This window comes from Centruroides vittatus, unplaced genomic scaffold, assembly GCF_030686945.1.
Source record: "Centruroides vittatus isolate TY-2023 unplaced genomic scaffold, ASM3068694v2 contig_10, whole genome shotgun sequence".
Lineage (NCBI taxonomy): Eukaryota > Metazoa > Arthropoda > Arachnida > Scorpiones > Buthidae > Centruroides > Centruroides vittatus.
Window position 1 is genome coordinate 6,787,178 of NW_027120658.1, and position 13,969 is coordinate 6,801,146.

The following is a 13,969-nucleotide window of genomic DNA, read 5'->3' on the forward strand; positions in this document are numbered from 1 at the left end:
ATTTTGCAATTGCATCTATAATTACTAGAAAACAATTATCTTATCCCAATGAAAATAAAAAAAAACTAAAATATACGTGGTATCCAGTTCATTTTACAACATTTTAAATTTGTATTTACAACTAATTCCTTCATGTCTTTTTCTCAAATAATCCATTATTAGTTCCTCGTATGTTCATCAAGACTAGTTATTAGCGAGGTTGAGGCCGATGCGTGTACGTGAAAACGCGAAAACGTGTACGTCGGACGTTCGGCGCCGCTTTCCTGTAAGCCTAGAAGTTTGGCAATGGCGTTTGGAATGTTGAGCATGATTCCACTGACTTCCAAACGCCATTATCAAACTTCTAGGCTTACAGGAAAGCGGCGCCGAACGTCCGACGTACACGTTTTCGTGTTTAAAACTTCGGCCTCAACCTCGCTATTATAGAAATTTTCATATTATATCGATAGATATTTTGTATGTCTCATTATAGTATCTTAGTATTTTTTCTTATAATATAGGAAATTATAATTCTGTTACTTTTCTTAATTTAATTTTTTTCTTTTCAGTTTTTTTTTATTTTTTATTTTTTATTCGATAAAGGATTTAACACTGAAAAATTCTTCTCGCGTAGTACATCTAATTTTCAAACTTGTTAAATTTTCTTAGCTCAAAGTTTTCAACATAGGTGACTGAGATTTTCAAATAAAAATGAATATACCAGTAAGAGATTAACTTAAAATTTGTATTAATGGTAATTATAAATATGACAATTACTTTTTCTGAGATATTTGCATTCTCAAAATGATAATGATGCTACATTTCCATTATATATATATATATTATATTTTATAAAAAATTATGAGAAAGTGCTGCGTATTTTATAAATACGCAGTACTTTCTCATTTTACACTATAAATAAACCAGTAATGAGTTGCTCAACTTTCTCAGCAACATTTAAAATTTGGCGACGCCATCTGTTATCATATTTTATTTTAAAACTTTTATATTTTTAACTATTATAAAACGGCAGAAAGCTTAATTTTGAGGGTAGGGATGAGTTTTATAAAAAATTGTAAATACTAATAACGAGTAAAATCGTCATTACGTCCGACCCTATTGGAGACACACACGACCCCCCATTATCTTCCCACCCTTTGACCCTTTAACCACCAAAATTTAATAACACCGATCTCCCTAATACGCAAACCTCCCCGCAAAATTTCAGAAATTTTTGACAAAAAGCACAGGAGTTTAAGTTCTAAATAGGGTGAACAAAATCGTGGCCCCCCACACACACTAACATCCATACATGCAGACCTTTTTTTTATTTTTTGCATTTCTCGACGATTCAGGGAATCCTAAGACCAAAAATGTAAAAATCTGGGGGGTCATTTTTTGCCAGACCACCATACTTTCCCTCCGTTATAACAGCCGGGAAAATAAAAATATCTATTTTAAAATCACTTGAATAATTAGTTTATTTTTGCAGAAGCATAGAAACTGATAATTTAAACGTATACTCTGCATAACATCACTAGATAATAATAAGGAAAATTATGTGAATCTTATTTTGTCGCACTGATTAAATGGATGTCTTTTATAATAAAGGCCTTTTTGAAAATGTTACAATATTGGACATAGTTAATAAGAGAATGTTTTATGAAAACACAGTTTATTTCCAACCATATCTTATCATAATGATTCTAAAATATCAATAATACAGTAACCTAATTAATAAATTAAGAGTTTAATGAAACAGCATGCTCTATGACAGCGCTGTCCAACTTATCATAGCCCGCGGGCCATATTTTCTTCACCAAACATTTCGGGGGCCAAGAAGGTTGATAAATAAAAAGTCAGTTTATGTTAATTAAAAAAAATATTTTATTTATACTAGAAAGAAAACTTTAAAATATTCGTAATATATTAATGAGAACATTGTGGCCGTAATTTTCACATAGTAAAATAATTTTAATAATAATAATTTAGTAACATAAATTTGTTCATAGTAAAATGTACTCGCGGGCCGCAAAAATAATTTGGCGGGCCGTATACGGCCCGCCAGTTGGACAGCCCTGCTCTATGACATTCTATATACATTTAAAATTCGGAATACACCAGATTATTCCGATTATCAAATCCCAAACTATTTTAAAATTATATATTGAAAATTACCCAGTGAAATTTCTTAATAACTTAGAAGATAACTGCGTAAAACAATCTTTCTATAATTACGCATTCCGTTAACACTAAGAACTAAAGAAACAATACGTCCTCCTAAGACTACATGAATGCCAGTAAGCTTAATGAAGAACTAAAAATCTTTTTTTCCTATTATCAATTCTTTACAATATATACAATGTAACTTTTTCGGGTTTAAACTTTTAAAAGTAAGTTTAAAAGCTTCATTATTACAAATTATACATATTTATGGAAAACTGTACTATGGACCACGAAAGATCAATCATTGTAATATGTTTTAGATATGTGATACTATGGAATAAATTGATAGCGATTGCGGGTAAAGAATCATGTCTTATACACTATTCATGCATGATATCAGATGAAACATTAGCCACTAGTCTATTCTACCTCAACTATTAGCAACATATGCACAGTAACTGATCTTCCTAACTTAGCTGTTATCTGAATAAAATCACTTGCCTCAACTATATGCAGATTAGCATCAGTAATTTAAAGCTTAAACATTAATTAACAAGAATAAGTATCAATATTAATCCAAAATAAATTAGTGGTAAGTTTTTCTAAAGCTTTGAAACTGTTTGGAAATTTGTTATATTCTAATACAAACTGAATTACAGAATATTTTTGAAATGTTATGAAATACATTTTATGTTCTTTCAATTGAATTAACTATTACAACATTTAATTTCTCGCACGTACTATTTTGTAAGAATCTAGAATTAAAAACAAATTATATATATATAACATTCTATACAATAAGACAATTGCGTTTGTTTATTTTCCTTATTTTATTTTGGAAATTACATATAAAATTTCAGAATAAAAACATGTTTTCGTGAAAAAATTTATCAGTGCAATTTGAAACTAAATATTCTAATCAAACTTGATCATATTTTTTTCCCGTAACAAAAATTTGTAATCGATTGTATGTTTAGGAAAAAAAATTAAAATTTTGAAATCAGCGTTTTGAAATTGCAACTTTCGTACAGCGTAAGAGTAAATCGTTCTTTAAATATAATTTTCCTAATATTTTCCAGTAATCAAGCCATTTAATTAGATCTGTAAAATTAGATAATTAAATCTGTAACATCTGCAAATTCTTATTAGAAGCTGCATGTAATTTTTTCTTGATGATTAGCATAAGGCACAACGACCAGAATTCAAGAACTAGAGATGATATTTTCAAGACATTGTCAAAATTTGTACTGAGAATGTTATTCAGAAAAATTTTAATATTTTATTCTCATTATAAAGTTCGATATTGAAAAATGAAATGCATTCTAAAGCATTAAAAAGAAGTAAACTATACATAACAATAACGACATATTTTTTTCTTGATGCGAAAACACCAAATACAATACCTATAATTAATCAATATTTATATATATATAATTATATACATAAACAGTCGTATCTATTTTTCAATATACGTTACAAATGTATTTTGGTCATAAACACAACTATAATTTTATGATAAAATGAATTGTTTTAATAAAAAAGACGTAAAATGAAAATACTTTAACTGTCCTATATCAAAACGATAGGATTAAATATTTTATAAAAATAATTAAATACAGAGAATAAATATAGATTTGATACTTTTTCTGGCAAGATTTCATATATTCGACCTTGATCAGTGATGTGTTACCATAAAATGATACTTAAAATGAACACAATGGCGTTATATGCTGACTCACGTGGCAACGTGAAAATGATTATGATTTTTATATCGAAATCATTTAATACTAATACGTATCTTAATGCATGAATTCAACATTTATATTCACTAGTTTTATACAAATTTATCATAAAATACGACATTTATATCCTGGAGCAAATACTATTATATTAAATAAGAAACTCAACATAACCTAACACCGGGAGTGAAATCAACACTAAATCCGGAACCTGTTACCGGTGTAAATCATGTGGAAAAAAAAAACCTTTCTTCACAAACGTTTTCGAAATTTTTAAATTATATATAAATTTTACTATTATATTAACAACAGACAATAAATACACAATGATTTTCTTCATGTTATGGAGAAAGAGATGGATTTAACATAAAAAGATATGCCACTATGCATATCTGAATAAAAATTTGCAAATCAAGTAAGTGAATGAAGACAAAAACAAATCTCTATGCATATCGCCTATGTAACACTTATGACTGAAATTGTTTACTATTTACAGTAATGAGTTTGATATATCGGAATTTAAAATTAAAAGAAAATGTAAATTATAATCTATGAATATTAATTACTTAACGAAGGGCAGAGCTTGATTCCATACAGCATTTATTATATAGCAGGGGTGGGCAAGCAAGAGTTTAGTGGGAGCCGAAATGTAGGTTTTGCAAAATGCATGGGAGCCGCAGTTCTGTACTGTCCTGGCGGATAGTATGGTAATACTGGAAAGGATAAGGTGCGCGATTTTATTATATAATATAAATATAATATAAAACAAATATTGAGTGTTTTAGTAAACATATTTTCACAAAATTGTAAAAGTAATAATAAAAAGCAGAAATTAACACTTTCAGCAAGAGCCGCATGTAACTCAAAAACAGCCGCATTTGCCCATGTCTGTTATATAGGTTATATTTAACTTGTAATCTTTTTTATAACCCTCAATGGACCTTTAATTAATTGAATATTCGTTAGTGCTGACCTTTGGCGGTTTAGAGAGGTTTACGTCTTGTATAATTCCTTATACAGTAAAAAATTTACACTAAAATCAGAAACTTGGTTCCTAACAGAAATCTTTACTCCAGAAACTTATCATACAACTAAAAACCAAATATTTCTTTTTAAACTGCTTAGATGCTTTTCGTTCCCCCCCGCTTTGTTTTTCTAACATTTATAAATTTTAAACTGACATACATTGAGTTTAGTGTTTATTATAAAATTATTTTATATTTGATATAAAAGTCAATGTTACTTCATTAAACCATCGTACTTTAGTAAAATGTAAATTAAACGATATTTCCAATGTTATAAACTAGAAATAGTTCGGTTCAATTTTATATTACCAACTGTTTTACATTTTAAAATTAATTTAATGAACGTTACTTTATAGATAATTACTATAAAAGGTAAATAGTTTTAAATACTAATTGACGCCAGCAGATACCACAATTTTTCATCTTATCGAATGTAAAAATAATCCAAACTTATATGATATTTGAGCCATAGACATAATTTATACCAATGACATAATAGTTCCCTTTATAGCATACATCTCGCCATATTCTCTTTTTTTTTCAAAGTACAGTAAACCCTCGATTTAACGAATTTATTGGGTGAAGGGAGTGTCGCTTTTGTCGAAAGTCCATTAAATCAGACGCATTTTAAAAACATTACATTAATTAAAAAAAACTTATAATATACAGAATATATTAAAATGTACAGTACATTGAGCAATTTATACTCAATGTAATAATTCCAACCTCTTTTAACGTGTTGTATTGGCGAATATAGAAAAGGTTTCATGGTCATTTCCTTCGGGAAGAAAATGACCATGGAACCTATTCTTTTGTCCTAACCTGGATTTTTGTCCCTTGAATCGCAGTCTGTTAAATCAAAGGTTTACCGTAATTCAACATCGTCACGAACAACTTCCCTCGCTAACTGAGGAATAATTTTGCCATAAATCCTGTTGTTAATGATCAAAAAACAATAAGTGTATACGTATTTTTTCTATACTTAAAATAGTATCTTTGATGTGAAAAATGCTTATTTTTTTCATGTATGATTTGGTAAAACGAAGATTTCGTATTAATTCATTTGAGATTATTAACTAACTTATAAATATACTAATACATTAAAATTCCCCGAGAAATTAACGTAATAAAAGTCAAGTAACGTTATTTAACATTTATAAGAAGTTACGTCTTCTGTTTAAATATTTACATATATTTCTATTAGATTGAGTCACAAAACGATAACATAATGAATTATTATTTCACCACTGTCAATACCGTATTGAAAATATACGTAGCTTACAACTATTTAATGCTAATATAATTTCCGCATATAAATACGAGTTTTCGAACAGTTTTAGGAATCTATTTGTACTGTATAAGTACTGGAATAAGTACTGTACATTGTACAGTAATATCACCACTTTAAATCATTAATTAAACTATGTACAGTGTACATAATTTAATTAATGATTAAATGGATTTTGTAACATTTTAATTGATTTATTCATGTATTAAAATCATTCTAATTCAACAAACTTGTACTGTACATGTTTTTTCATTCACAAATATATTTAAATCTATAAATCTAACATCCAAAATATAAAATTAATTCGTCAAATGCGATATAAATTTATACTTTTGATATTGGATTAAAGCACAATCTGTCGAATTCATCCTTGATAATCAAAGCTAAATAAATAAATCAGATAATAAGCTAAATATTGGATTTAATAGAATATTAAATCCAATTAAATCTAATTAAATTAATCCATATTTACTATATATATATCATTATTATGAATTATAATGAAGGATACAGCTCGATTTAATACGTATGTACGCATAAATTTAGCTTGTACGAAAAAAAGATTCAAATCAAAATTATAAGCATTTTGAATCCTCCAAAATATACAACATAATACGCTTATATTCTGCAAATACTTTATGTAATGTTTTGTATTTGCATAATATTTCTACTATTAACACAAAATACTCGTACATTTTCATCTCGTGCAATGAAAAGCAAGAAATTTATTAATGATAAATAGTCTATAAAATTGAAATATGCAGTAAGTCTCTATACAGCTTTTTCAATATTTCATTTGTTTTAACCAGAATATTGCTATGATTTCGCCAATGATTAACAAAATATGTGTTTAGAATTACTGTCAATATTATGACCTATTATAAATACTCAAATATACAATTTTTTATTTTATAACTGAATTCTGTGAATTATATGAAAAGTTATCGTCTGTTATTGTATTTGATATAAACTATTACATCTATATTATATATGCATATTTAGAACCGTTATAGATGTATTTCTTACTTTGTACATAAAATTTCTTAGTTCTCTTCGAATGATAAGATGTTTCACCTTTATAGCAAACCTCTCTTACAATAAACACAGATCAAATCTTTGTACACGACTATACTTTTGCTTGGTGTAAATGTAAGATATCAATCATTTATTTTTAAGTGCATGTTTTCAAAAAATATATTACAAATATGTTTCAAAATTCAATTTTGATGTATAATTAGATTTCTGGATTACGAATAATTCGTTATCGTTGTGAAATATTACGCTCTATCGTAAATATTTACGTTATTTTTTTATCGTTAGCTATATTACTGTAGAGAAAGCAATATTTCTAAGCTTTCTGTAAACACGAATTTAGAAATGGATAGACGAAACGAAAATGTTTTAACACTTACTCTTACGCAAATAATGTTTATAAAAATAATATCTGTTACTAAAGCTCGACAGCAATTTAACTGAAAGTTAAATTTGAATTCATACGTTATAAAAATTTAACTTAAATTAACTTATGTTCAAATAAAAATCTGCCAAAATTTTATCTGCAAATTCTTATACTCTGTTATAAGTAGAAACACATTATTACAAGTTTCAGACTACACCAAAATTTTAAAAGTCCATCTATAATTTTTAATACGTGAATATATTGCAGGATTTGGAACTTAAGTTACATGTATGAGTCCAGAAAAAAGTTTGGGCTTCCATGGTCGATCAATTATTGATTTATCGTATGTCAATTGATCCCACTGAAGACAGAACCATCAAAATTGGAAAACAAGTAATACAGATAAAAAGCTTTGTGAAAAATCCATCATATTTTTCAATGATCGCTATTGAACTATCACTTAAAATATATATTTAAATTTTTTCTATTTTTATGGGAATGCTGCCTAGTCTCTGTAATCACAGAATTTCTTTAAAATCAAATCAAATATACAGAGTAAATGAGAATAATAAGTTTTTGAAAAGCAATGAAAGGTAAACCTACTTTACTAATATATAATTATAGTCTACTATATTGTAATTTATCAATCAAACGATTACAAAATAGAAATTCGAAGGACTTCACCACTGAAAGAAAAATTTAAATTTATTATTTAACTTCTGTTTGGCAAAACATCGTAGATAGTAAGTTTTGAGTAATATGTTGTCGATTATTCACAGCTGCATTGCACAATCCATTAGTGTAGTTTATATCAATAAATACTTATACATAACAGTACATATTACGTAGTTTTACACATTATATAAAAACAATAACTGTAACTTAATCTATGTCAAAATATTTTAAAAATTGAAATTATATAACCTATCCTAATTTATTATTAAAAATCTAAAATTCCGGTTTATTTTAAACATATACAAATATTAATTATTTTTTGAAATAATAAATAAAACAATTACATAAATAATAGGTTATTTCGTACGTTATAGGCTACGTAATAAATCGTCGTAAGACGAAAAAAAAAACATTATTTTACATAAAAATTTGAACTAAATGACGAAATATAATACAAATTGTAGGATTATAGAACGACCCAATTTTAAAATTTTATTAATTTTATCGAAATTACTTTTCCGATATAATTTTAACCGTGATTTTAGTTAAGATTAATATTTTGTGATCTATTATAATTTTTTAAATCAATTAATTGCAATATAAAGTAAACGCCTTAGTTCAGACGAATCGTTACTAATATTAAACCCATCATAAAGATAACACTTCTATTCTTATTCGTCTTTAAATTGTCGCCATTTTCTCCTTGACCTGGAAAAACTTGATAATTGCCGATAGCCTTATAGAAAAATCAAATATAATTTACCATTGAAAACGACTGATGCAACATTGTATAATTTAAATCGTCATTCTCGATTAAACAAACTTATGTGTAAAGAATAAACAATTTCCATTTAACTCTTAAGATTTTGAACTGTTCGCAATTTTTTAAAGCCCTCATTAAGAAAAACATTGAGTAAATTTCCTTCGACTAAGTATTTAAAATAGATAGGAATGGTTCCTCGAAAAATTCAATCAAAGTAAATTACATGGAGATGGAAAGAAGTGATTTAATCGGAGATTATGAGATGCGCCCATATCGATTTTTATTATTCAAGGTTAATTTTGCGGTCCGTTAAAAGAGAGAGTCAATTACGTTTCATTGGCGATATTTTCCCTTTAAATCGAAAATTAAAATCAAATATTAAGCTTAGAGAAAATGTGACACGTTCTACTTCGACCATTAGCGTAACATCCGGGCTTCTATCCGCACTTTGCTAGATGACTTTTCTGCGTCTTTACAAACGTCCTACTTACCTGTATCTAATTTTGCGTCCATCATCGATGGCATATGCCCAACTGCTGAATCACACGGATTAATATCGGAATGAACTTACAAGTTTCACAAATGAAAATTTTATATAACAATAATCAAAATACCTCCCACAACATAAGGTATTTCCGCTTCTTTTGTGACGTCTATATAACAATTAAGGATAAATATTACGTTATTTACATCTCTACGGGAATTTATTTTAATTACTGATACGTAATACCTATTTTTCTATCTACAGAAAAATATTAAGATGGGTTACACTTCAATGCTTAGATATTTCTAACAATATTTTTAAACTGTAAATTATAAAAATTATTAAAAATATATCAAATGAGACTTTATCAATATTCAAATTTTTAAATTACTTTTTTCAATACACCCGATCTTATTACAATGAATTAAAAAAAATCGAATAGAGTACTTAGAAGCGACACTTCTTATAGATTTAATTAAGAACAAACAGTACGAATATAACTTTTAAATAATTTACTTAATACTCTAATTCACTCCTTCAAATTATTTGATTCAGTCTTTAACTAATCAAAAGAAATTACTGTATAATTCTATACGTACAAAGTAATAATTAAAGAAATTATGTTTAGTAAATGGAATGTACTGTATTTTATTCATAACAAATAATATTATCTATTGTTTATACACAAGCTGTCTTCACTGCTTATTACTTTACAAAATAAAAACATTTATATCTGATAAATCTGATTAAAATGACACACTCAATGATATAGTCTAACTACAGAAACATTAGCTGTAATGGATATTGTAATAATCAAATATATGAAACTAATTTTATAAACCCAAACTTATAATGGCTAAAATAATTAGAAATGACTAAAATTGTGATAATATCTAATCATTTTGAGCTATATTATATATTTTTCTAGATATATCCTGTAATGGGATAGGTTCCTTATCTTTTCTTTACATACACTTTATTCAATTTGTTGAACGGATGCATCATAATCGCAGGAAACATACCAGGAATTTCAACCCACGTATGTAACCACACAAATTGTTAAAAAGTTAGGTTTAAAATTTCAATTAAAAATTTCTCGTATGCATTCTTTTCATTTCGATAAAAAAAAATAAATAAATAAGATCTGCGTGAAACAATATACCGCCCATTCTTAGAAATTGCACAAAAAATTTCTCGTGTAGAGATTTATGTTTGAAATCTGTAAATATTCATTACAGTAAATTTAGTTCAGTAAAATAAGAAACGACATTTTAAATAGTCGAGTGAAAAAATAGAAGGAAAAATTATCGAATAAAAAGAGAACTTTTACAATCGATTGAGCTAAATCCTGTTTGTAAGACAAAAATGCAATTCTAACTTGTCGTTTATTTTTGTGGCATAAATATTATAGGATTTTATTACTATTAATCATATCTGCGTTATTACTAATGCATTTATTATATTTTTTAAACTAGAAAGTATTTTTAACCCTAAAATAGTTTATTGACTATGAAGTTTTTTTTCCTCAAAAAACAGATTTATATATAAATTGCAAAGTACGAGTTTGGCCTATTTAAAACTAGATTTTAAATATATTAAAACTAAAAAATTTCAACAACGATACTATCAATATTTGTTCACTTCCATATTTCCGATAATTACTTTCAACTCGCAGAATTACGATTAAAAAAAAAGTACATAAAACTTTGTTTTAAAAGATGATAACATTAAACGTTATATCCTTTTATCCTCAATCTCATGGAGACATATATATATTTACTACATATAACATAATAATAGTTAGATATATATACATAAGATAAGAATAAATCCATTCAGCTCATAGATAATGTAATTTTGAAGCAAAATACAGGATTAAAATGAACTGTATACATAGTATTTTTGAAAAAGTGTGTATAGAAAGCTCAGCTCATGTATTTTATGTATGAATGTAATATATATGTAGATATATGTACTGTATATACATATATCTATGTATATGTTTGAAGAGGGTGAGATAAAGAAAAGTGAAATATGTTTTAGACACATCTGTATATGGGTACAGATGTGTAGATTATGTACAGAGTATAGATAATTTATAGGATACACACATATATTGGAAATTACCCATACCCTATGCATAATCTACGCGGATGGAAAAAAAACTGGAAGAACGTTTCGGTTCACGCTTCATAAATGCATATTCGAGTATCGATTCTCAATGGTTTTAATGTATTTAGGTTAACACAACGTTCCTCTCGTACCGACTCGCCCGTTTCGTTTGCCTTTATTACATTACTCGAATGCATTAAAGGGAAAAGAAAACTAACTTAATAAATTGGTATTAAAGGGAATTGGAATAAAATAAATGAAACGAGTTTAAAAAGAAACGATCGAAATTCTGTCGTAAATTCTCCTTTAGCCGGGAGACAGACTATCTTCAAGGTCACGTGATAGAATTCCAAACGATCGAATTTGCCACTACATTCGACCAAAATCGACTTAGAAGCTTTATGGACTATCCACGTTCGATTAAAATTCTTCATACAAATATTAATAAATCGATAGAATTTAAATAAATTAGAAACCTAACAAAGAATATTTATCAGATTTTCTTCCATTGAAAGATAGGCTTACAGACTAGCGTGTAACGTTGATGCCAGATGTCCCATATAATAGCGATTAGTTAAACAGAACAATTTTCTATACTTAAATTCCCAGTATAATTTTTAAAATCCATTATTAATTTATATTTATTTACGTTATTCGCCATCGTATTTAATACAATATATTTCTTCCTTGTTCAAACATTCGAGGTGTCGTTGTTTGTAATGTACACGTTTTTTCCAAACAATCGAATTATTATTGTTTTACGGTCAAAAATTTAAATTCGAAATTATTTCCGTAACAAAAGTTATACCGTAACTATCACAATAATTTATTTTTTAAAAATTAGTATAATTGATATAATTGATTGAAGACGTTACAAAAAAATTTACCTGAAAGCCGGAAACATTTTACGATTCGTCACTCTCACCGTAAAACTCGTATTATTTATGTTCATTCAGAAATTTTAGAAATTTTCTACCAACTCACCTTCCACCGTCTATCCAGACCGTCGGCCGCTACGTCAAACGGCAGATCGATGACGTCACGCGTGACGTCTAACGACTGCGGACAGAGGGCGCTTTTCGTGACATATGACATTTAACCTTCGATCGTTAGCGACGGACCTTTCCGCTTCGTTTCTTAAAACAAACCGTTTTTAAACTAAAATAAAATAATGATAAATTAACTTTAAAATAAATGATTATTTTTATCTTATATAAATACATATTTATATATTATTTTAATTTTATAAATCACTTTCGAAATATTTCCTTGTTATAAAGTATTTTACTTCCTTGAGATAGTTTATTAATAAATTAAGAAAGTTATTAAAATAAAATTGTTTTTCTGTTTACTCGTATATTTGTAATTTTGTAAAAAACAATAAACAATAAAATTTCATTTTAACTAGAACGGATCTTGTGTTTATTATTAAATAAATTACATTCCGAGGTGTAAATTAACAATATTTAGAAATTTTTTAAAAAATGAACAATTAATTTTATAAATATATTATTATTTTTACATATTTTTAAAATTTATTAATTAAAATTTTCAAAATTTGGCGTAAGAAATATAAAAAAGCATATTAAATAATATTGTTATATATTGTATTTTGTACATGATACAGGTATATGCAAATTTGTGGTGTAAAACATAATTATACAAATAATAGATAATTTTAATTATATTTAAATTACTTATTCACTTTGTATACTAAAATTAACTAAAATAGCGTTTTTGTTTAATAAATAACAAAAAAAGAAAAAGAAAACGTGATAGAGTTATTTCTGTTTAATCAAGTTAATTCTCTACGTAATCGAGAAATCAACGTCATAATTCATTATTCATTGCCTGGTATATATGATTTCATACTATGACGAGGCGAGTCGTGGTGTCTTATTATCGTCACAAGACCAAAACTGCGGCTTTTTGCCTTCGATGAAGTAGATTCTATACACTCGGTTATGCCTTATAAATTTCTATATTAGTGCCATAAAAGTACAATTCGGTAGATATAATAAAAAAATATTACAAGTATATTATAGAATCGGCATTGGTTTTAGATTACGCGATACCTCAAGTAGATGTGGACTGACGAGATTTTATGTAAGTTTAGGCCTATATAAAATAACCTTTTATATAAATCTTCATAAGATCCGTGTCACACCTACTCAGTATTGTTCAAGGTCTAGGATCCTAGCTAATCAGGACCGTAATCATAAAGCTGACTAGGCGCAGTCAACTTTTTAAACTTTTATTTATTTATTTATTTATTTTATTTTATTTTTTGCTGAAGTACTCTCACCTGCGTTCTAGGGCTCTACTGTTAAAGACAGTAG

The 13,969-nt window shown here is 27.1% G+C and overlaps 1 protein-coding gene across 2 annotated transcripts in view; it reads right to left on the minus strand.

The window, feature by feature from the left end:
* Positions 1–12,764, minus strand: part of LOC136978469 (solute carrier family 41 member 1-like) — a 66,888-nt gene extending 54,124 nt beyond the window's left edge. The window contains exon 1 of one of the 2 annotated variants that reach the window (XM_067274213.1): positions 12,615–12,764. The gene's annotated coding sequence lies outside the window, so the exon portion shown is untranslated. Of the gene's footprint in view, positions 1–12,517 lie in introns of both variants that reach the window. The other variant, XM_067274343.1, reaches the window with a different exon arrangement.
* Positions 12,765–13,969: the final 1,205 nt, after the last annotated feature.